At 41.6% G+C, this 24,012-nt stretch overlaps 1 protein-coding gene across 1 annotated transcript in view; it reads right to left on the minus strand.

Moving 5' to 3' along the window:
- ITPKA (inositol-trisphosphate 3-kinase A) overlaps window positions 1-24,012 on the minus strand; it is a 201,458-nt gene that overhangs the window by 95,610 nt on the left and 81,836 nt on the right. The window lies entirely within an intron of this gene.

Genomic DNA, 24,012 nt, shown 5'->3' on the forward strand with positions numbered 1-24,012 from the left:
AATACATGTATCAATTACCAGCAGTTTCATCCTTTTTAGACAAAGTCTTGCCAATTATCACCTGATATACAATGGGTACGGAAAGTATTCAGACCCCCTTAAATTTTTCACTCTTTGTTATATTGCAGCCATTTGCTAAAATCATTTAAGTTCATTCTTCTTCCTCCTTCTTCCTCATAAATGTACACATAGCACCCCATACTGACAGAAAAACACAGAATTGTTGACATTGTTGCAGATTTTTAAAAAAAGAAAAACTGAAATATCACATGGTCCTATAAGTATTCAGACCCTTTCCTGTGACACTCATATATTTAACTCAGGTGCTTTCCATTTCTTCTGATCATCCTTGAGATGGTTCTACACCTTCATTTGAGTCCAGCTGTGTTTGATTATACTGATTGGACTTGATTAGGAAAGCCACACACCTGTCTATATAAGACCTTCCAGATCACAATGCATGTCAGAGCAAATGAGAATCATGAGGTCAAAGGAACTGCCTGAAGAGCTCAGAGACAGAATTGTGGCAAGGCAAAGATCTGGCCAAGGTTACAAAAAGATTTCTGCTGCACTTAAGGTTCCTAAGAGCACAGTGGCCTCCATAATCCTCAAATGGAAGACGTTTGGGACGACCAGAACCCTTCCTAGAGCTGGCCGTCCGGCCAGACTGAGCTATCGGGGGAGAAGAGCCTTGATGAGAGAGGTAAAGAAGAACCCAAAGATCACTGTGGCGGAGCTCCAGAGATGCAGTCAGGAGATGGGAGAAAGTTGTAGAAAGTCAACCATCACTGCAGCCCTCCACCAGCCTCTCCTCAGTGTAAGACACATGAAAGCCCGCATGGAGTTTGCTAAAAAAAACACCTGAAGGACTCCAAGATGGTGATAAATAAGATTCTCTGGTCTGATGAGACCAAAATAGAACTTTTTGGCCTTAATTCTAAGCGGTATGTGTGGAGAAAACCAGGCACTGCTCATCACCTGTCCAATACAGTCCCAACAGTGAAGCATGGTGGTGGCAGCATCATGCTGTGGGGGTGTTTTTCAGCTGCAGGGACAGGACGACTGGTTGCAATCGAGGGAAAGATGAATGCAGCCAAGTACAGGGATATCCTGGACAAAAAGCTTCTCCAGAGTGCTCTGGACCTCAGACTGGGCCGAAGGTTTACCTTCCAACAAGACAATGACCCTAAGCACACAGCTAAAATAACGAAGGAGTGGCTTCACAACAACTCCGTGACTGTTCTTGAATGGCCCAGCCAGAGCCCTGACTTAAACCCAATTGAGCATCTCTGGAGAGACCTAAAAATGGCTGTCCACCAACGTTTACCATCCAACCTGACAGAACTGGAGAGGATCTGCAAGGAGGAATGGCAGAGGATCCCCAAATCCAGGTGTCAAAGACTTGTTGCATCTTTCCCAAAAAGACTGCTGGCTGTATTAGATCAAAAGGGGGCTTCTACTAAATACTGAGCAAAGGGTCTGAATACTTAGGACCATGTGATATTTCAGTTTTTCTTTTTTAATAAATTTGCAACAATGTCAACAATTCTGTGTTTTTCTGTCAGTATGGGGTGCTATGTGTACATTCATGAGGAAGAAGAATGAACCTAAATGATTTTAGCAAATGGCTGCAATATAACAAAGAGTGAAAAATTTAAGGGGGTCTGAATACTTTCCGTACCCACTATACAAGCACCTGCAGATTAGATTACTAAAGCAATGCCCGTAAAATGGAGATGCCATGTAATGTCAGTTGCCTGTCAGCCATGTAATGTCAGTTGCCTGTCAGCCATGTAATGTCAGTTGCCTGTCAGCTAACCTACGAAAGTAACAGGCTGACTTTAATGCTGCCTTCCTTTCATTCCCCACCACCCCATCCTGCTGCTAGGAGTGAGGAAAGTGATACCTATCTAGTGCCCCTAAACATTTTCATGTATAGCTAAAAACAAAAAGAATTCTGTTCCCCCTTAATGTGCAATTCCAACCAAAACTTGAAGCCATTTCCTATGCCACTAAAATTGTTTTGTTGCTGTCCATAATGGAGATATTTGCCCCTCTCTACTCTTCAGTAAGGAAGGACAAATTTCCAAAGGCAGCAATACAAAGCTGAAAGAAATTCTAACTGTGCCCCATTCTATTTGCTACATAAAAAGTTTTGGGAGAGTTCCACTTTAAAGATGAACCTGATACAAGGTAGAGGTCGTTGCTGACTTGGTTTTTAAAGATGCAAGCTCTAATGCTGTCAACATTAATTCTGTTTTCACAACCTATTGAGTCACCGACATCAAAATAATGTACATGGCTAGTAAGGTCTCCGATGTCTCAATTCATATTCTTCATATTGGCTCCAAGCAATGTCTCATGAGGTAGGAGGCCAGTCCTGTAATCCGAATCTATATAAACTTAAGGAGCAATGGCAGCTGCCATATTTCTCATCTCACAGATTTTATTTCAAGGTTGAAATGGATATTTGTAAGAAACATCCATGTGAACACAAAAATGAAGTGGGAAGGCTCTAAAGCAACTTGTTACGCATTGCCAGCACACAGTTTACTTCTGGCAAGAACAGAAATAATTACTGAGCGCAATTATTAGAAATCTAGAACATTCTGTGCAACAAGCCGGAGTGTGAGCCCTTCTGTTATTACAAATCAATTTCACAATAAGGTGACCCTGTCGCTAGTATAACAAAAGTAAAATAAGGCCACCTCATAAAGGAATAATAGGAATACTTTACTTGTTTTGGTGGGCAACGAGTAACTTTTCACTCTCCTGAAAAGCTACAGGTGCCACTGTAGACTGATTCTTCTGGGTGTGTGGTTTGGAGTGCCCCCTCTATTGACATGGTCACTTTAGGGGATAGTAAACTCTAACATTTCCTAGAATGTTGATGTTAAGGCTCGGTTCACAACTGAAAGATGCGCTACTTTTGGTGCAACTTTGCCAGGCGACTTCCTGGGTACTGGAGTACTACTTGATGCGACTTTGAAGAGACTTTCGGGAACTGCCTGGGTAAGCTTGTTGTAATGTCGGGACTTTGAAGAGACTTTTGGGAAATTCCTAGGTAATCTTACTGTAATTTCGGATCCAAATCACATCAATATGGATGAGGATCTGACTTGGAGGCGACTTCCATTAAAGGCTATGGGCTCAAGTCAGATAGAAGTCACCTTAAAGCGGAGTTCCACCCAGTGAACGTTTTTTTAAATAAAAATACCCCCGGGACAGTCAGGGCTAGTGCATTCCACAATGGCTAGCCTCTGATCTGTCCCGGGTTGCACTTACCTTTTAGAAGAAATACTTACCTTGAAAATGTATTCTCCAGCGCTGCCATCTCAGGTGTGGGCAGCTTGAAGCCAGCGCGATCCTCTTCTGTGTCCTCTCCCGTCTTCTTCGGTCCCACGATGCACTGCACCGGCCCTGCCGTCACTTCCGGTGCCACAGCGTCATCCCTGCACAGCTTCTGGGCATGCCTGCACCGGAACGGACGTCGGGGCCGGTGCAGGCACATTGATTCCTGGGAGCGATGACGTTCAGCTCCCAGGAATCATTGCATGCCAGGAAGGGACGACTCGCCATGGCCGCCGAGGGGAGGAAGAAGGAAGTAAGGTAAAGTATATTTTCTTCTAAACGAGGTAAGTAAAAAAAAAAAAATTGCGATTATCCATTTGTTTTTCAGGTGACCCGGAGCGAAAAGATGGAGGTAAGTATAATTTTAGGGTGGAACTCCACTAGTACAGGAACTTTTCTAAAGTCGAAGCAACTTTAATAATGCCAATTAAGGCAGCTCTCATTTGCTAATATGGGATTTCACACATTACGCAATTTGGAGTCTCAGAGGTCCGATCCCAAGTTGCGGCAGTGTGAACTGAGCCTCAGTCCTGTACGATTACCATATCAAAATATTTATCAAGTAATTAAATAGTCTCTACTTAAATCAGTTTTTTTTTTTTTCAAAGTGGACCCATCATCAGGGCATTAAGGTAGGATTATCCAAGATACCTTTATTCTTTACACTTTTTTAAATAAAAGGGATGACAAAGTAAAGGGGTAACAAAAGTAACAAAGTACCTGCAGATAAGATGCACATAACCTACTCCCTACAACCACGCACACCACCTGCCCCCAGTCTTGGGGCTCTTGAGATATGGAAAAGCCCCTTTGCCACCCTTTTTTCTTTTTTTGGGGGGGTGGGGATTTCATGAAACGTCCCTCAGTATTGTAGGGCATCAACTGGAATATGAGTAGTGAGGAGGGCCTGTATACTCATGATGCATATACCTTCTTCTCCAGGCTGCTATCACTTGTGGAGTTAGGTGCCACTTTTTTTTTTTTTAGTCCAATTAACACTGTTGCCCCTCTATAGAAATGTCACAGTAAAAATGTCCGCTTCACAGTTTCTCTTCATTCAACTGCAGTGCCTTATACTGTAAGCAAAAATGACCAATGACATGCTTCAGATAACTGTTAAGCTCATTGGGACCAGGACGGTTTTAATTTTTCATAAGCAGGCTTTTATCATTTTAAAGAACATTCTTTAATGAGCAATTCCATGCAACAATTGCATTCAATCAGTGAACGAATAATTTCTATCCAGCAGGGGACTGTCTTAAAATGACAAAATCCACTCAATTCACTGCAATTTGAGTATACTCTGATTTCAAAGAGCTCCTCACTGACGCCTGAACTGTCCAACTACTCGGTATATCGCCAATCAAATTCTCACTTCCACGGCAGGTTTAAATCTGAATTTGGTAGCATTGAGAAACTTCTTCAGATGGGCGTTTTAATATTTTATGCAGGAATCTCCAAGATGGCATAGCTCATGGCTTGCAGACTATGTAGAAGTGTATATTTATAATTTGGTGTAATCTTATCTTCATCTATTAATGCTCTGAGATACATTTTCTATAGTTATTATTTGCTCATTAGTGAGCAAATATACAGAGCGATTTTAGCTCTATCCTCAGTTGCCACTACTGTTCTAAAGCTTTCTTTCCTCTCTGTGCTATGGAAACCATAAGACTGATAAAATAGCTAAAAATAAGACTAAAATAGCTGACCTGTGCCCTCTACGTACAACCACATCTTTGTTCTATAACAAAATGATCATAGATATCCTTTACAAATACTTTCATTCTTACTCTACTCTAGACCTGAGTCCAATTAAAACATCAGAGGCTAATGGATTATGGGTAATGGTCAAATATCTGAAACACCAATAATGGTCCAGGACTTGAAATTTTCCAACTAAATTACAAGAATAGTCATGAAGAAAACATATACCAGTTTACCTTATTTTCCAGGCTTTGTATCACACTCGTGTCCATGACCCCAGGATCTACCATCTCAATCTCATGTTCAGTCTCCATTTTTTAAACTCCCAATTCTGTAGAACTATACAGGCAGACAAGCTGCTCCCCTTCCTCACCATTGCATGTCAGTTCTCTGTCTATGGGAGATAATTGACTTTTTAATATATAACTTTCCCCTAGAGTCTATAGCCTAAATAGGTCTACACCGATTCTGTTGTCCTACTAATCAAGCATTGTAATTATGGCTCTCTATATTCAGGATTTAAAATAGTGGGAGAAATAACTGAAATAAATTAACGCAGTTCCCAATAGTACCAGAAATCTGGGTCTGGGTGAAATCTGTGTCTGTTAACACTCATTTGGGATTGAGCAAAAAAGTTTCTGAGAACTCGCATAGGATGCGCCTCCTTAAATCAAGAATCCTGGTAAATAGTAACACAAGAAATATTTTTTTTATTATAAAGTACGGTATTATCTAAAATGTTTTTATGTAAATTTGCCTGATCCCTTAATACTTGAGTTGGCTGAAAGTGGACATGCTGGTACTGTAATTCAATTATGTACCACTGCATCGCAAAATGTGGCTGGCCTTACACGTTTTAATCAATGGCAGTCTGGAGCAAAAGGTTTTATAGGCAGCTTACATTACAGGAGGCAGAGTGCATGAACTTGCTGGTCGGGGAAGAAGCCAGTGGCCAGAAGCCACACAAAATGCAGTCCTAGAATAGTACTCTCTAGAGCTCAGGTACCCAACCTGCAGCCCAAGAATCACACCCTACCCTTTGCAGACCCTAAATGTCAGTCAGTCATGGAAGCATTAATTTGTAAAGAGGCTATGAAACAGAGATCTAGCAGTTTTATGCAGCATGTCTCTAGGCCAGGGGGGTCAAACTGTAAGGCTGTAAGACTATAAAAACTTTATACAGGGCTTTTTTTCCTCAGAGAATAGGTGCAGGAATTCAACCACACCCCCCGCCAAACCGCAGCAAACTGTGGATGTGGCCAAATTGCAGCAACAGTGGGAGGATCTTAAAGCGGAGTTCCGGCCTATTTTGCAACTTTAGTGATTCCTGGAGTGCTCGTTATGCTGATCAACAATTGGGCATTTTCAATTTTTTTTGGGGGTCCCTTACCTTATTTTCAGGGCATTTTTGATTGTACTTCCTCCTTCTCCCCCCTCTGTGGCCACGGCCACCGACATCACTTCCTCCTTTGCATTGCATCTTGGGAGCGGTTTGTCATCACTCCCAGGAGGTTGGAATCAGGAAGAACTCCCAGAACACTCCCTGGAATCAGGAAGGACACAGCAGATTACACTGTGGCTTCAGATGCCCACATCGAAGATGGCCACGCCCAGATAGCGTTTTTAAAAGTAAGATTTTGACTAAAATCCAATACTGTACAACAAGTATGAGAATAGCGGTTCTGTAAAGGGCGATGGATTAGTATTATAGGGGTATTTTTAGTTAAAAAAGGTATTTAAGGCCGGAACTCCGCTTTAAAGAGGTAATAAATACCAGGAGTGCCTCATGTGTGTAAGTTATGGGTGGCCTATGCATAGAGTGACGTTTCAGGGGTGTGCTATGTACAGAGTGCAGGGTTTCGGGGTGTGCTACACAAAGAATGCAGAATTCAGGGGTGCACCGTGAATAACGTGCAGGATTGAGGGGTGTGTTACATAGAAAGTACATGATTTAGGGTTTAGTCTGGTTGAAAAAAAAACCATCCAGCTCAACCAATAGAGGGAAATTTTTTTTTTACAATCCTATATACACAATCTTATACACATGGTTGATCCAGAGGAAGGCAAAAAACATCAATAAAACATGATCCAATTTGCTCCAGTAGGGGAAAAAAATTCCTTCCTGATCCCCCAAGAGGCAATCGTACATTCCCTGGATCAACTTTTACCTATAAATATTAGTATCCAGTTATGCTATATGTATCAAGAAAGAATCCAGGCATTTTTATAACAATCTACTGAGCTAGCCAGAACCAGCTCTTGAGGGAGCCTCTTCCACATTTTCACAGTTCTTACTGAGAAGTAGCCTTTCTTTATTTGGAGATCAAATCTCCTTTCCTTCAGATGTAAAGAGTGCCCCCTTGTCCTCTTTGATGATCCTAAAGTGAATAACAACACTAAATTCACTGTATGGACCACCTATGTATTTATATAGTGGTGATGGACCAATATCGTTTTTTTAATGCCGATATCGATATTTTGCTTATCGGATATCAGTATCGGCCGATATCTGCCGATATTTTCGGACATGTAAAAAAAAAAAAATGTTTTTTTTCTAAAGGTACTCTTGTGGAGGGATCTGGGGGTCTAAAAGACCCCAAACCCCTCCTCGGCACGGAAAAGCATTCAAAACGCCAAGTTTTTTTAATTCGGCGCCGAGTACCCGGAAGTGATGTCATGACATCACTTCTGGGTTTTTTACATGGAGATGCAGTACACGGGTCTTCTCTTCGGCAGCGGCGGAGGTAGGATGCCCGGGTCTCCCAGTGGGACGGGAGACCCGGGAGAGCCATGGAAGGCGGCAGGAGGGGGGGGGCATATCCCTTCCCGCTCCTTGTAATGACAGCCGAGCAGCTTCTCAGCCGCATCGGTTGTTATTACAAGTCAGCCGACCGTCGGCTATGGACACAAGTAACGGGGGGATACCTCTAGCTGCAGGCATCACCCCGGTACAAGCACTTTCCCCAAAAATATCGGCAATATCGGTAAATCCAAAGGCCAATTCCGATATATCGGGAAAAGTGTTGCTGATAATCGGCCGATCCCTATTATATAGGTTGCTCATATCCCCTCCCCCTTTAATCTCTTCTTCTCAAGAGAGAATAAATTCAGTTCCTCCAATCTTTCCTCATAGCGGAGCTTCTCCGTGCCTCTTGTTAGTTTGGTTGCTCTTCTTTGCACTTTTTCCAGTTCCCCAATATCCTTTTTGTGAACTGGAGCCCAAAACTGAACTGCATATTCCAGATGAGGTCTTACTAATGATTTGTACAGGGGTAAAATGAGATCTCTCTCTCTGCAGTCCATACCTATTTTAATACAAGAAAATATTTTACTTTGGAAACTGCAGCTTGGCATTACAAACTATTAAGCTTATGACTTACCAGAACATCCAGATCCTTCTCCACCATTGACCCCCCAATTGTACCCCTCCTTGTGTGTATGATGCATGCATATTCTTAGCCCCCAAGTGAATACATTTATATTTTATCAATATTAAACATAATTTACTACATAGTTGCCCAATTAAACAGTGCATTGAAGTTGGAGACGTAAGTAAGGGTTCCAACACTGAACCTTGGGGTATAACACTGATAACCTTAGACCATTCAGGGTATAAATGAATAACTACTACTCTCTGAATTTAGTCTTTTAGCCAGTATTCTATCCGTTTACAAACTTGATTTTTCCAAGCCTGTAAACTTTACCTTACACAATACCCATGTGTGGGGAACTATTTTAAATGCTTTTGCTAAATCCAAGTATACTACATCCACAGCCACTCCTTTGTCTAAAGTTTTACTTACCTCATGAACAGATTTGTTTGACAACTGCTGTCTTTCATGAATCCATGTGGTCTGTTGCTTAAAATATTTTTCCTATAATTTTCTAGCAAGAATAAACTCTCCAGTATCCTCCTGACTATAGATTAAACTCTCCAGTATCCTCCTGACTATAGATTAAACTCTCCAGTATCCTCCTGACTATAGATTAAACTCTCCAGTATTCTCCTGACTATAGAGGATAACAAACAGGTCTGTAGTTAATTGGTAAATACTTTGATCCCTTTTTTAATGTAGGCACCACATTGGCCTTACCCCAATCCAGTGGTACTATTTCAGTCATGAAAGAGTCCCAACAATTTAGAAACAATGGCTTTGAAATAACAGAGCTCAATTCTTTTAGGATCAGCGGGTGTATACAATCTGGTCCAGGTGCTTTATTCACCTATGCTATGAGGAAGGCGTAAATTTGTCATGTTTTCACCGCTATCCATACTGGAATAAAGAATTTTACTTGGAAAAAGCATTTCGTGTGATGGCTTTATTCATATAACATTTGGTTTGGATGTTCAGCCTGAGCACCGACACTTTAGGTTTAGGACACTTTAAGCTCTTTATCTTCTCACAGTGCGGTGGAGCTAGGGTGAGTTGTTGTTTATGCTTTATTCACCTTTAATCTGTCTAAATATTTCTAGACCATAGCAATTTTGAGCCATAGTGGATCATTTGGGGCTGAGTCAATATCATCCCCATTATGGACATGAGCTCCCCCATGCTCCATTGTATACACAGAGTATACAACTCTGTGTATACAATGGAGCATGGGGAAGCTCATGTCCATAATGGGGATGATATTGACTCAGCCCCAAATGATCCACTATGGCTCAAAATTGCTATGGTCTGGAATTTAATAAATCTGCCTTCTCTTTGTCCCCAGTCACCCACTCCAGATTATTTTGTAAAGGGCCTACATGCTTAGACCTGACCTTTTTTTTTTACTATTATACATTTTGACGAATATTTGGGGTTCGTCTTACTCTCTTTTACAATCTGTCGTACGCTTTGAATTTTTTGGGCTTTGATTTTATTTTTACTTATTCTGATATATTCCTTGTAACATTTAGATGATCATAGTGTTCTTTCATTTTTATAAAGCTTTTTTCTTAATATTGATAGCTTTATTAACTTTGGCCATGAGCCAAATAGGTTTTGTTTTTAGCCCTTTAAACTTATTGCCCATGGGACTATACTATGCAGTGTGTTTACATACAGTTTTTTGAAGAATTCCCAGATCTGTTCTGTGTTCTTCAGTGCCAATATTCCCAGTCTAAGTCTTGGAGAGCAGCCCTCATCCTCAGAAAATGTACTTACATTAAATGATGGTCACTGAACCCAGATGTTCTTTTATATATAAAGATTACCAGGTCCAGCAGAGCATCATTTCTAATTGGGGCCTCAATGAACTGTACCATATATTTGTCTTGTAATAGAGTTTTAGCCCTTTAACTCTTCCAGCAGTGCCATCAGTCAATATCCAGGTAGTTAAAATCCCCAATTATCATTGCGTTCCCAGCCGTGGCTATCTGTGAAAGGAGCGGAGTCTCCACCTCCTCATTAACACTGGGTGGCCTTTAACAAACTCCAATTAATAAGTTTGTAGTATGCGCATCCGTATGCAGTTCTACCCATAAGGCTTTAGCCTCATCACACTCTCCATCAACTAGGTCCTCTTTCACACTCGCTTTGAGATCACTTCTCACATAGGGGTTTATTTACTCAAGCTGGTAAGTGCAAAATCAGTCTCACTTCTGCAAAGAAACCAATCAGCTTCCAGGTTTTATTGCCAATGCTAAATTGAACAAGCTGAGGTTAGTGGATTGGGCTCTCTGCAGAAGTAAGACTGATTTTGTACTCTCCAGCTTTAGTAAATAAACCCCATAGAGATGTATACCACCCCCTTTTTCGATTTACCCTGTCTCTCCGAAAAAGAGCATAGCCAGGAATATTATTAGCCCAGTCAGGTGAAGTTATGCACTTAGTATCTGGAGGTTTTGGTAGATCATAAGCTTAAGAATAGCAATGCCAAGCTGCGGTTTCCAAAGCAAGCAAAGTCCTTTCTTGTATTAAGAGAGATATGGACTCCAGAGAAAAATATATAATTTTACATAGTTACATAGTTAGTTAGGTTGAAAAAGACACAAGTCCATCTGGTTGAGCCTGTCACTCAAATGAAGTACATGACCTTGTTTTCAGCAGACTAGAGGCAAATTGGGTCTTATAGACTTTAAAGGGAACGCCTGAAAACGAGCGGCATGAGCATTTTATGAGAGTTTTGTTGTGTAGTTTCTGCTCAAACAGCAGCACCCCCCTCCTACATCACACTGCTGCCTTACACAGACTTATTGGATTTCAACTCCTTATCCAGCCATGTGCTTGAGCTCCGAGCGAAACTCTTTGCACTAATCCCGGCGCTTCCCTTTGTGTTCACAGGAGCCGGAACTAAAGAGGAGGCATCAGGTGTCAATGTGTGCATTGAGAACAACACTGAAAACAACATTGGGCAGTATACATCAGCCACAATGTTGAATTGAGGCAGAACCCCTGGGGACCACCAAAATTTTCTTGTGGACCATCAGTGATCCACAGACCACTAGCTAGCAGCTGCTGTTCTATAAGGTAGAAGAGGATCCATAGCCTTTTTACATTTCTTTTTAGAGATACACATAATGGAGTACAGCTAAATGTAAATAATATTTTCAAAGTGTGTGAACATTTTAAAAATCTTTTTTTTTGTACAGCGGGGACTTCATTTGCAGCTGGGGGCAGCCGTATTTGCTTTGCTTTCTGTTATTTTCCTATATAATGGAATACGTTTTTATGATTTAAGACAATAGGCTGTTTGCTGTCTCTAATGATGACACAAACCCACAAATACACCTGGTAGTCAGAGACCATGTCACCCTTGCCTAGACTGACTCATGCTAGCCATACACGTGTAGATTTCTCGCATTAAATCCTGTGAACTGATTAATGATTTGATCCTCATCAACGCTAAGCCACCTGGATGAACGAATCTGCACTGCTGGCTATTGTATTCAGACAACTGCAGCACTCTGTCTGAATACCTAGACAGTGACTGCATCTGACTTAATGCAGCTGGTGTTTGGACAACAAAATTCCCACCTGGCTCCTTCGATTTTTCAATTGAAGCTTGTTGAGCAGCATGGTGCCAACAGATCCACTCAAGCCTCGAATTTCAGTCAATGCTGCAGGAATCAGCTAAAATACAAGCTGTATATAGTTAACCTCAATGAAGATGAACACAATGGGGTCGAATTACAAAATCTGGAGCAAATCTGCATCAAAATAAATCAGCTTCTAGGATTTTGTCAAAGCTTAATTGGGCAAGCTGAAGTTAGAAGCCGACTGGCTGCCATGCACCAAATATCGCACTCTCCAGTCTTAGTAAATCAACCCCAATGGTTTTTATTTAAAGAGGCATATGCTTGGTCAAAAGTATCATTTAATACCACAGCCATGGCCAAACGTTTTGAGAATGACACAAATATTAATTTTCACAAAGTCTGCTGCCTCAGTTTCTATGATGGCAATTTGCATATACTCCAGAATGGTATGAAGAGTGATCAGATAAATTGCAATAAATTGGGAAGTCCCTCTTTGCCATGAAAATGAATTTAATGTAATAAAAAGCATTTCCACTGCATTTGTGAAGAAGGCTTTAGGGCGCCCAAGAATGTCCAGCAAGAGCCAGGACCGTCCCTTACAGTTGATTCAGCTGAAGGATTGGGGTTCCACCAGTGCAGAGCTTGCTCAGGAATGGCAGCAGGCAGGTGTGAGTACATCTGCAAGCACAGTGAGTTGAAGACTTTTGGAGGATGGCCTGGTGTCAAGAAGGGCAGCAAAGAAGCCACTTCTCACCAGGAAAAATATGAGGGACAGGCTGATATTCTGCAAAAGGTACAGGGTTTGGGCTGCTGAGGACTGGGGTAAAGTAATTTTCTCTGATGAATCCCCTTTCTGATTGTTTGGGCATCCAGAAAAAACCTTGTCTGGAGAAGAAAAGGAGAGAGCTACCATCAGTCCTGTGTCATGCCAACAGTAAAACATCCTAAAATCATTCATATGTGGGGTTGCTTCTCAGCCAAGAGTGTGGGCTGACTCACAATTTTGCCTAAGAACACAGCCATGATTAAAGAATGGTACAAAACATCCTCTGAGAGCAACTTTTACCAACCATCCAAGAACAGTATGTTGATGAACAATGCTTTTTTCTGGTATGATGGAGCACCTTGCCATAAGGCAAAAGTGATAACTAAGTGGCTTGGGGAACAAAACATCGCAATTTTTGGTCCATGGCCAGGACACTCCCCAGACCTTAAAGGATAAGGTCACCTTTGATAACATGTTACACCTATAACATGTAACAAATGCCCAGGCCCTCCGCACCTCCCTGATCCCCACTGTGCCAGCTAGCGGGGTTCTTCACCTGCAAGCAGTCAAAATTAAAAAAAAAAAAAGGGGGCCGTGTGGGATTCCGGCCACGTCACTCATTCACAGCGCTGTGTGAATGGAAAAATACAAGGTCCAGTAGCCTTCGCAGCTGTCGGTTTGTAGTTTTTAATGAACTACCACGGCCTTGTGAGCACCGTGGTAGTTCACATTCTTCCTGTCAGCATGTATCAGCTTCCTATTTGGAGATACACTTGCATCTGCTGATCCCTGGTGCAATGCTTTACAGGCTCCTGCAACCAAAATAAATAAATGCACATTTTTTTACCTGTAAAAAAATGTGCATTTACAATTTTTTCTGAATAGATGAACTTATCCTTTATAGCCATTAATATCGTGTGGTCAATCTCCCCTAGAAATTCTGACACACTTTAAGCATTGATTATACAAGAATGGGCTGCCTTCAGTCGGGATGTGGCAGTTGATTAACAGAATAGCAGAGGTCTTGAAAAAGAAGGGTCAACACTGCAAATATTGACTCTTTACATAAACTTAGAGCCGGTTCACACTAGCGCGACTTGTCAGCCTAACAAGTCGCGCTCCCTCGCAGTCCATTGACCGCTACAGGACCCGTTCTAATAGGAGCGACACAAGTCGCTCCGACTTAGAAAAGGGGTCCTGTACTACTTCGGGGCGACCTCGGAGCGACTTGCATAGACTTCCATTATGTGAAGTCCCTGCAAGCCGCTCCGAAGTCGTGGTGCATGGTAATGCACAAGTCGCCCCCGAAGTAGTAAGGAGTGGTGTCGCCTCAGTGTGAACCGGCTCTTAACCGCTTCCATACAGAGCAGTTAGACACCCTTCCTGCCCAGACCAATTTTCAGCTTTCAGCACTCTCACACTTTGAATGACAATTGCTCACTGTAACCAAACAAAATTTTTATCATTTTTTTCACACAAATAGAGCTTTCTTTTGGTGGTATTTGATCACAACTGGGGGTTTTTTTTCGTGATATATGCAAAAAAAGAGCAAAAATTTTGAAAAAAAAACACTTTTTTTTAGTTTCAATTATGAAATTTTGCAAAAAATAAATTTTTCTTCATACATTTGGGCCAAAATGTATACTGCTACATGTCTCTGGTAACATTAACCCAAATTAGTGTATATTATTTAGTCTGTGTGAAAGTTATTGAGTCTAGAAGCTATGGTACCAATTACTGAAAATTGATCACACCAGATGTACTGACTGCCTATCTCCTTTCTTGAGGCCCTGAAATGTCAGGACAGTACAAATACCGACCAAATGACCCCTTTTTGTAAAGTAGACAGTCCAAGGTATTTAGTAAGAGGCATGGTGAGTTTTTTGAAGTTGTAATTTTTTCCCACAATTCTTGGGAAAATGAAGAAAAAATTTTTTTTTTCTTTTTTTTCCCACAAAGTTGTCAATTTATAAGCTATTTCTAACACATAGCATGTACACAGCAAAAATTACACCCAAAAATACATTCTGCTACTCCTTCCGAGTATGGCGATACCACATGTGTGAGACTTTTACACAGCCTGGCCACAAAAAGAGACTCCACGTCCAAGAAGCACATTCAGGCGTTCTAGGAGCATAAATACACATAAAACTTTCTTACTACCTATCACACTTTTCAAGGCCCTAGAGCACCAATACAATGGAAAAGTCCACAAAATGACCCCATTTTGGAAAGCAAACACTCCAACGTATATTCTATGAGGCATTATGGGTCATTTGAACATATCATTTTTTTCCACAGGTTTTTGGAAAATGTGGGAAAAAAAATGAAAACTTTTTTTTTTTACACAAAGTTGTCAATTTATAGGATATTCCTAACACATAGCATGTACACAGCAAAAATGACACCCCAAAATACATTCTGTCACTCCTCCTGAGTATGGCAATACCACATGTGTGAGACTTTTTCACAGCCTAGCCATATAGAGGGGCCTAACATCCAAGGAGCATCATCATGCATCCTAGCCACTTGCCTAGGCCTATTTTTGACATTTGGTGTTTACAAGCTAAAATCAGTTGTTTTGCTAGAAAACTGCTTAGAACCCCCAAACATTATATATATTTTTTTAGCAGAGACCCTAGAGAATAAAATGGAGATTATTGTAATATTTTTTATCACACCGTATTTGCGTAGTGGTCTTCCAAACGCAATTTTTTTGGAGAAAATTCACTTTTTTTAATTAAAAAATAAGAAACCAGTAAAGTTAGCCCAATTTTTTTCCATAATGTGAAAGATAATGTTACGCCGAGTAAATAGATACCCAACATGCCATGTTTCAAAATTGCGCACGCTCACGGAATGGTGACAAACTTTGGTACTTAAAAATCCCCATAGGCGACAATTTAAAAATTTCTACAGGTTGCCATCTTTGAGTTACAGAGGAGGTCTAGGGCTCAAATTATTCCCCTTGCTCTAATGATCGCGGCGATACCTCACATGTGTGGTTTAAACACCGTTTACATATGTGGGCGGGGTTTCTGTATGCATTCGCTTCTGCGCGCGAGCTAACGGGGAAAGGGCGCTTTAATTTTTTTTTTTTTTTTTTTACTATTTATTTTATTTATTATTTTTTATTTTTACACCGTTTAAAAAAAAAAATTGATCATTTTTATTAAAAGAAATGTAAATATTCCTCGTAATAGAAATAGGCACGACAGGACCTCTTTTTTGTGAGATCTGGGGTCAAAAAGTCCTCAGATCTCACAAGTACGCTAAAAGATAGAAAAAAAAAAAAAAAAATTATAATATAAAATGAAAAAAAAAAAAAAAAAAAAAAGGACCTTTAAACCGGTTGCTAGGCAACAACATTTTCCGTAGCTCCAGTCCTCCAAGACCATAGAGTCAAGTGAGGGCAAGCTTGCCCTCACTCGACATCCTGTCTGTGAGGATTCGGGACCGGATCGTTTTCCCCGCTGCCGGCGGGTCCGGTAAGCGGGGAAAAGGACCGGAACGCGTCGGGAGGGGGGGTGGGCCTCTTCCGCCATCCCGGAAGGGTGATCCCACGGCGAATCCACCGCTGGGACCACCCTTATCGGAAAGCCAACCGTCCACCGTTTAAAAAAATACCAGGGTTATGGCAGCTATCTGCTGCCATAACACCGGTATTTAGGTTTAAACGGAGGACGTATATAAACCTTTTTGGACTTGGACATGGTGGCTGTATGAAGGGTGACAGGTACTCGGGTACTTTGTTGGGCAGGTGACAGGTACTCTGGTACTGATGAGCAGGTGGCAGGTACTCGGGTACTCCGATAGGCAGGTGACAGGTACTCGGGTACTCTGATGGGCAGGTGACAGGCAGGTGATAGGTACTGATGAGTAGTACTGATACTGATAGGTGATACTGTACTGATGGGTACTGATGATCAGTACTGATACGTGATAGGTACTGATGAGTACTGATGAGTAGTGATGGGTACTGATGAGCAGGTGGAAGGTACTCGGGTACTCTGATGGGTAGGTGACAGGTACTCAGGTACTCTGATGACGGGTACTCCATTGACAGGTACTCAAAGTACCCGAGTACCTGTCATCAGATTACCCAAGTACCTGTCATCAGATTACCCGAGTACCCGTCATCAGAGTACCTGAGTACCTGTCATCAGAGTACCCGAGTACCCGTCAGAGTACCCGAGTACCTGTCATCAGAGTACCCGAGTACCTGTCATCAGAGTACCCGAGTACCTGTCATCAGAGTATCCGTCATCAGAGTACCTGTCATCAGAGTACCCAAATACCTGTCACCAGCCCATCAGAGTACCCAAGTACCTGTCATCTGAGTACCTGATGGGCTGGTGACAGGTACTCGGGTACTTTGATGGGCTAGTGACAGGTGCTCTTTATAGGGGGGGGGGCAATCAGTGTGTTTAGGGTGCACTGTAGTTGGTAACTAGCTGTTACCACAATCTCCTCCTCACACAGGATCAGTGTGTGAGGAGGAGAACACGGTGACAGCTAGTTACCGTGTTCTCTGTTGACATTTGTGACCGGCTGTGATTGGACACAGCCGGTCACGTGGTAAAGAGCCAATTTCATTGGCTCTTTACCTAGATCGGGGATCGACTCTGTCCGAGGGACGAGCCTCGTCCCCGATCGCTGCTCTGCGTGCCCCCCGGGGCGCGCATTGCAGAGAGAAAGAGCGGCTCGTGCTGGAGCCGCTCATGTGATCGGCTGTGATTGACACAGCCGATCACGTGGTAAACAGCCAATTTCTATTGGCTGTTTACCTTGATCAGGGATGGGCTATGTCCGAGGGACGAGCCTCATCCCTGATCGCGCCGCTGCGCGCCGCCGGGGGCGCGCAGTAGCAGCTAGAACGGGCCGACGTCATATGACGGCGGCCCGGATCTAGACAACCACTTTGCCGACGTCATTTTACATGACTCGGTATGGAAGTGGTTAATGTAATTGTCAATAAAAGCCTTTGACACTTATGAAATGCTTGTAATTATACTTCAGTATACCATAGTAACATCTGACAAGATCTAAAAACACTGAAGCAGCCGACTTTGTGAAAATGAATATTCGTGCCATTCTCAAAACCTTTGACCACGGCTGTACTACCATAATTCATGTGAACCTTGATTGTTAATGACAGGTCTACATTAATAATAAAAAGTGCTTTCCTTGTTCGCATGCTACAAATACTTTGCCTGCATTTCCTGTATTTATCATGAACTTTATATTTTACTTCCAAGCAAATACAATTCAGTGTCTGAACAACAGGACCATTGACGCAATATTTCAGGTATGTTTGTAGGTATACTTGCAGAGTTCACAAAGGTTTTAGTGTTGCACAATTCCTTTGTATAGTTTTGTTTTTGTACTATACTTAAAAGCAACATTCCAGCTATTGAACACAGATACTTTCCATTGCTTTATACATCAGGTCCAGGGGGGTAAGGAGTTGAAAGTGCTTTAACCTGTGCTATGCATGGGCGTTGCAACAAGTTCATTTCAAAGTTGGCCCCTGCAGCAGTTTATACTTGCCTTCCATTCATTTCTGTTTTCCTACAAGGGCAAAGCACGGGTGCACTTTAAGGGCTGGTCCACACTATGAATAGCAAAGGAACGCACAGCGCATGCACGTGCAGTCCGGGTGCAGTGCAATTTCAGCCTATTCATTTGAATGGGCTGAAATTGTGCCGGGCCGCACTAAAAGTAGTGCATGCACTGCTATTAAAAATCCACAGCAGCCAGATTGCATGGTACTACTGGGGGAAACCAAAGATAATTGGCACTTTGATTTAAAAACAAATAGGCTTTTTCAGAGTGAACCAGAAGATGGATGACATTTAGTGGAGGTAGGAAATCAGCAACAAGGACATGTAAATATGTTTTTTAACCATCTTAATACTGGGCACTTTCATCCTCTTCCTTCCCAGACCAAGTATTAGCTTTCAGTGCTCTCGCACTTTGAATGACAATGAATGACATGCTACACTATACCCAAATGCAATTTCAATCATTTTGTTCACACAAATAGAGCTTTCTTTTGGTGGCATTTATTCACCACAGTTTTTTTTTTTTTTTTTTTGCGATATAAATGAAAAAAGCGAAAATTTTGAAAAAAAAAAAAAACATTTTCTACTTTTTGTTTTAAAAGAAATCCAATAACATCAAATTTCGTCATAAATTTAGGCCATAATGTATTCTGCTACATGTCTTTGGTACAAAAAAAAATCCTAATAAGTGTATAAGGCCCCTTTCACACATGCTGTCCGTTTGTCCGTTTTTCATCCATCCGTTGACGGATGAAAAACGGACATCAATGCATCTCTATGTAAAAACGGATGACAACTGATGATCATCAGTTAACATCCGTTTTCATCCACTTCCGTCAATGTCCGTTTTTTTGAACGGATGAATGCCCTATTTTTCATCCGTCAAAAAAACGGATCGGACGAAAAACGGATGACAACGGATGAAAAACGGATGTCAACTGATGACAACGGATGACAACAGATGAAAAACTGATGTCAACTGATGACAACGGATGACAACGGATGAAAAACTGATGTCAACTGATGACTACGGATGAAAAACGGACGACAACGTATGAAAAATGGATGAAAAACGGATAACAACTGATGAAAAACGGATGAAAAACGGATAACAACTGACGAAAAACGGATGAGAAACTGATGACAACTGACGAAAAATGGATGAAAAACTGATACATTTGACGTGACTGAACTGATGAACTGAACGGACTGTATGTGTGAAAGGGGCCTAATAGGTTTTTATGAAAGTTATAGTCTACAAGCTAGGCTACGTATCATTGAAAATTGATCAATCCTGATTTACTGACTACCTATCTCATTTTTTGAGGCCCTAAAATGTCAGGACAGTAAAAATACCCCCCAAATTCCCCCTTTGTGTAAAGAGGACAGTCCAAGATATTTAGTAAGAAGCATAGTGGGTTTTTAGATGTTGCAATTTTTTGTCCACAATAGTTTGGGTAAAGAAGATTTTTTTTTTGTTTTGTTTTTTTCCACAAAATTGTCATATTAACAAGTTATTTCTTACACATGGCATAGATAAACTTGCAATTACACCCTAAAATATATTCTGCTACTCCTCCTGAGTATGGCAATACCACATGTGTAAGACTTTTCCACAGCCTGGCCACATACAGAGGCCCAACATCCAAGTAGCATTATCAGGCATTCTGAAGGCATAAATTACACATTTCATTTTCTGAGTACCTATCACATTTTTGAAGGCCCTGGAGCACCAGGACAATAGAATTACCCACAAAATTACCCCATTTTGGAAATAAAACATCCCAATGTATATTCTACGAGGCATAATGAGTCTTTTGAACATATCCTTTTTTTTCCACAAGTTTTTGGAAAATGTGGAAAGAAAATTAAAACCTATTTTTTTTTTTACACAAACTTGTAAATTTATAAGATATTTCTAACACATAGCATGTACATAGCAAAAATTGCACCCCAAAATACATTCTGCTACTCATCCTGAGTATAGTGATACTGCATGTGTGAGACTTGTCCTCAGCCTGGCTACATACAGAGGCCCAACATTCAAGTACCACCGTCAGGCATTCTAGGAGCATAAATTACACATTTCATTTCCTGAGCACCGATCACATTTTTGAAGGCCCTGGATAATTTTTTAGCCATGTGGACAGATGTGTGCAGATGATTCCTGGGACAGATGTTGATCATTGGGATGTGGCAGATGTTCACTGGGACAGATGTGACAGATGTTCACTGGGACAGATGTGACAGATGTTCACTGGGACAGATGTGACAGATGTTCACTGGGACAAATGTGACAGATGTTCACTGGGACAAATGTGACAGATGATTACAGACAGATGTGGCAGATAATGTGTGCCAGATGATCACAGACAGACGTGGCAGATGATGTGCGCCAGATGATCACGGACCGATGTGGCAGATGATCACAGACCGATGTGGCAGATGATCACAGACCGATGTGGCAGATGATCACAGACCGATGTGGCAGATGATCACAGACCACTGTGGCAGATGATCACAGGCCGATGTGGCAGATGATCACAGGCAGACGTGGCAGATGATCACAGACAGACGTGAGAGATGATCACAGACAGACGTGAGATGATCACAGACAGATGTGGCAGATGATCACAGACCGACGTGGCAGATGATCACAGACCGACGTGGCAGATGATCACAGAACGATGTGGCAGATGATCACAGACAGATGTGGCAGATGATCAGACAGATGTGGCAGATGATCACAAATAGATGTGGCAGATGATCACAGGCAGATGTGGCAGATGATCACAGGCAGATGTGGCAGATGATCACAGGCAGATGTGTGCCAGCTGTGCACCAGATGATCACAGACAGATGTGCCAGATGTTCACTGGACAGATTACTTTACTGGGATGGTTGTGTGACAGGTGTTTTCACTGTGTTGGGGACACTGTTTTGGGGGCACTAGCTGGGTGATCAGTGAGAAAAAAAAGCAGTAAAAGTGCTGTAAACTGATCCCCGGCTGGCAGCACAGATCCGCTCTCCTTCTCCTCACTGACAGGCTCTGTGTGAGGAGAAGCTAGACCTGATTGCTGTTACAATGGCTGTATTTACATTACATGATGGCTGTGATTGGACACAGCCGTCATGTGATCAGGGGGGCCAATCACAGAGCCCTCCTGCTAAGCGGTGTTGCACTGTGTCTGGGGCACACAGGCACACCGGGGCTACGCGGGCACACGGCCATGGAATCTTCTTCCTTCTGAAGGACATTCAGGAATGTCCACTCAGAAGGAGAAAGCGCCCATCTGGCCGTATATGCACAGTGGCTGGGTGGGCGGAGGTTAAACCATAAGTTCTGAATTAAACCAGGAGACTTGAATGATGAGCTGCCTAAGCCACCTGGAAATGGTGGTGCGAAAGGTAGATTTACCCCTCCAAAACACTCAGGAATGACAGAGGGAGTCAGCTCATCAAAGGCCCAACTGCACTCCAAAGGTTAACTGCTCGTTCAGTTCAGGGATGCTGAAAGCCAGAGCAATACCTTACTCCTCACTTCTGTGGGTTCCCTCCATCCATGTGACTGCTACTGCAAAGCCTCTTTGCTAAGGCACTAACAACTGTGGTCACATTCATGCCTCCTTCGCATACAAAGCAGGGTTAAAAGCATCAGAGGAAAAAGAGAGCACTGGGGCAGGGGTAAGGTAAGTAATGCAGCCTCTTTAACTCCCCTACACCCAACAAGCATTTCATTTAGATTCTGTCTAACTCCTGGAGTTGGAGTTTTATAAATGCAGTAATGTGCTAGATGCATGGTGTTAGTCGTTCACAGTGACTGCAGGTTCATGCACTTTGTATTAAATCTTAGCATCACCATATTTCATATAAATATATTAATCTACGAATACCAAGACATTAAACCATATTCTGTAAACAGCTCAAAAACCACTACCTATCAGAATGGGTAGTTATTACTGATGTAAGAGCAATACAAGAGATTAAGTCTTTGCTGTGGGTTATGTGGCACTTTTGAGTTTTCTCCTTGTATTATTTGTATTGTTATGCAATACCGAAGTGAAATTTCTGCAGTCTTATGATTTTGGCATCTTCTTTATACTATTAAATAAGGTGTGCTTGGCTAATCAGATACACCTAAGGGTGAGGCCATAATGAGTAACCCAAGGAATGCAGTCACAAACAAGATAGCACTGGTGAAATAATGAAATTGGTTTATTTCTTTGTAATAAACTACTCATTACAAATGTTTGCAAAAGAAAACATGTAAGTATGCACCAACAGATATGCCTTCTTTAAGTGCTTTGTTCACAACAACAGCTGAGCTGAATTTACATCTTTTTTTTTGTTGGAACTTGTCACATGTAACATTTCATTCTGTTCTATTGCCAGGAGCACAATGTGCTGCAGTGTATTACATTGCACCATGCTGAAAACAAGTACTGCATACACCCCCCAATCAGCAAATCAGCCCACCTCCCTCATCCACTGTATGATATGTTTAGGCCAGTGGTCTCCAAACTGCAGCCCTTTGCTTGCCTATATCTGGCCCTTTGGGCACTATCCCTCCCACTGATACGAGACAATATTCTGCCATCTGACACTGACAATTGAGCATCATTTTTCCCACTGACACTACTAATGGGACACTGTCTCCCTATGATACCAATGATGGGGCACTATTCCTCCCCCTAATACCAGATGTTTACTCTCACTGATGCCAGAAAAATTTCCACTCCCACTGGCCAAAGACTGGTACTCCTAGAGTCTGAAAGACAATAAACCAGCCCTTTGTTCAGAATGTTTGGAGACCCCTGGATTAGGCTATGGTATGATATACTCTGCTGTATAAACATCCTTACCTTTTCCTGAATTGTATTAAATGTTAAAGATTGTATATATCACAAGAGGTTTAGGGTACTTGCACAGGGTACCGATGTTTGAACATCAGTATTCCTGGCCAAAATTTCTTGTGTTTATTTTGTGCATATTTGTGTTTATTTGCGCATACCTGCGTATATGATTATAATAAATTCTAGCTCAAGAAATGTACACTCATTTATTTTATAATTTTATGCTTATTTACACGCATATGCGCATACGTGTGTATAGTATGGACCAACAACTCAGACTTCTGTATTTTGTTTCTACTCATACTATACATCTATGTGCATGTTTACGCACCTGTGTGTACAGGCACAATTAAAAAAAAACGAGCTGCATTTTAGATCAGGAAAATGTATGTATGCCTGAAAACCCTGAGTTTTTAGGCAGCAGTGTGCAAGAGAACCTATACAAGCATTGGAAGCAAAGCTCAAATATTTTAAAGAAAAGTTTGCTTCCAATGCTTGTGCAGAAATACCTTTTCGTGTCCAACTATCCTACTGTTCAGTGCCCTGAGATTTCAACCATCTTTGCGTGAGGACCACCAATGCAATACATACATGCATATGTAAATACATATATACATATACACAGTGCCTAGCATAAATGAGTACACCCCTTTTGAAAAGTAAGATTTTAATCAATATCTCAATGAACACAAGAGCAATTTCCAAAATTTTGACAAAACTGAGTTTTATAGAACATTTGTTTAGCTCATTACGTGAAAGTAAGGCTAATAATATAACTTAGAATACAAAATCTTCAGTTTTACTCAA

The sequence above is a fragment of the Pelophylax lessonae genome (assembly GCF_965119305.1).
Source record: "Pelophylax lessonae genome assembly, chromosome: 13".
Taxonomy (NCBI): domain Eukaryota; kingdom Metazoa; phylum Chordata; class Amphibia; order Anura; family Ranidae; genus Pelophylax; species Pelophylax lessonae.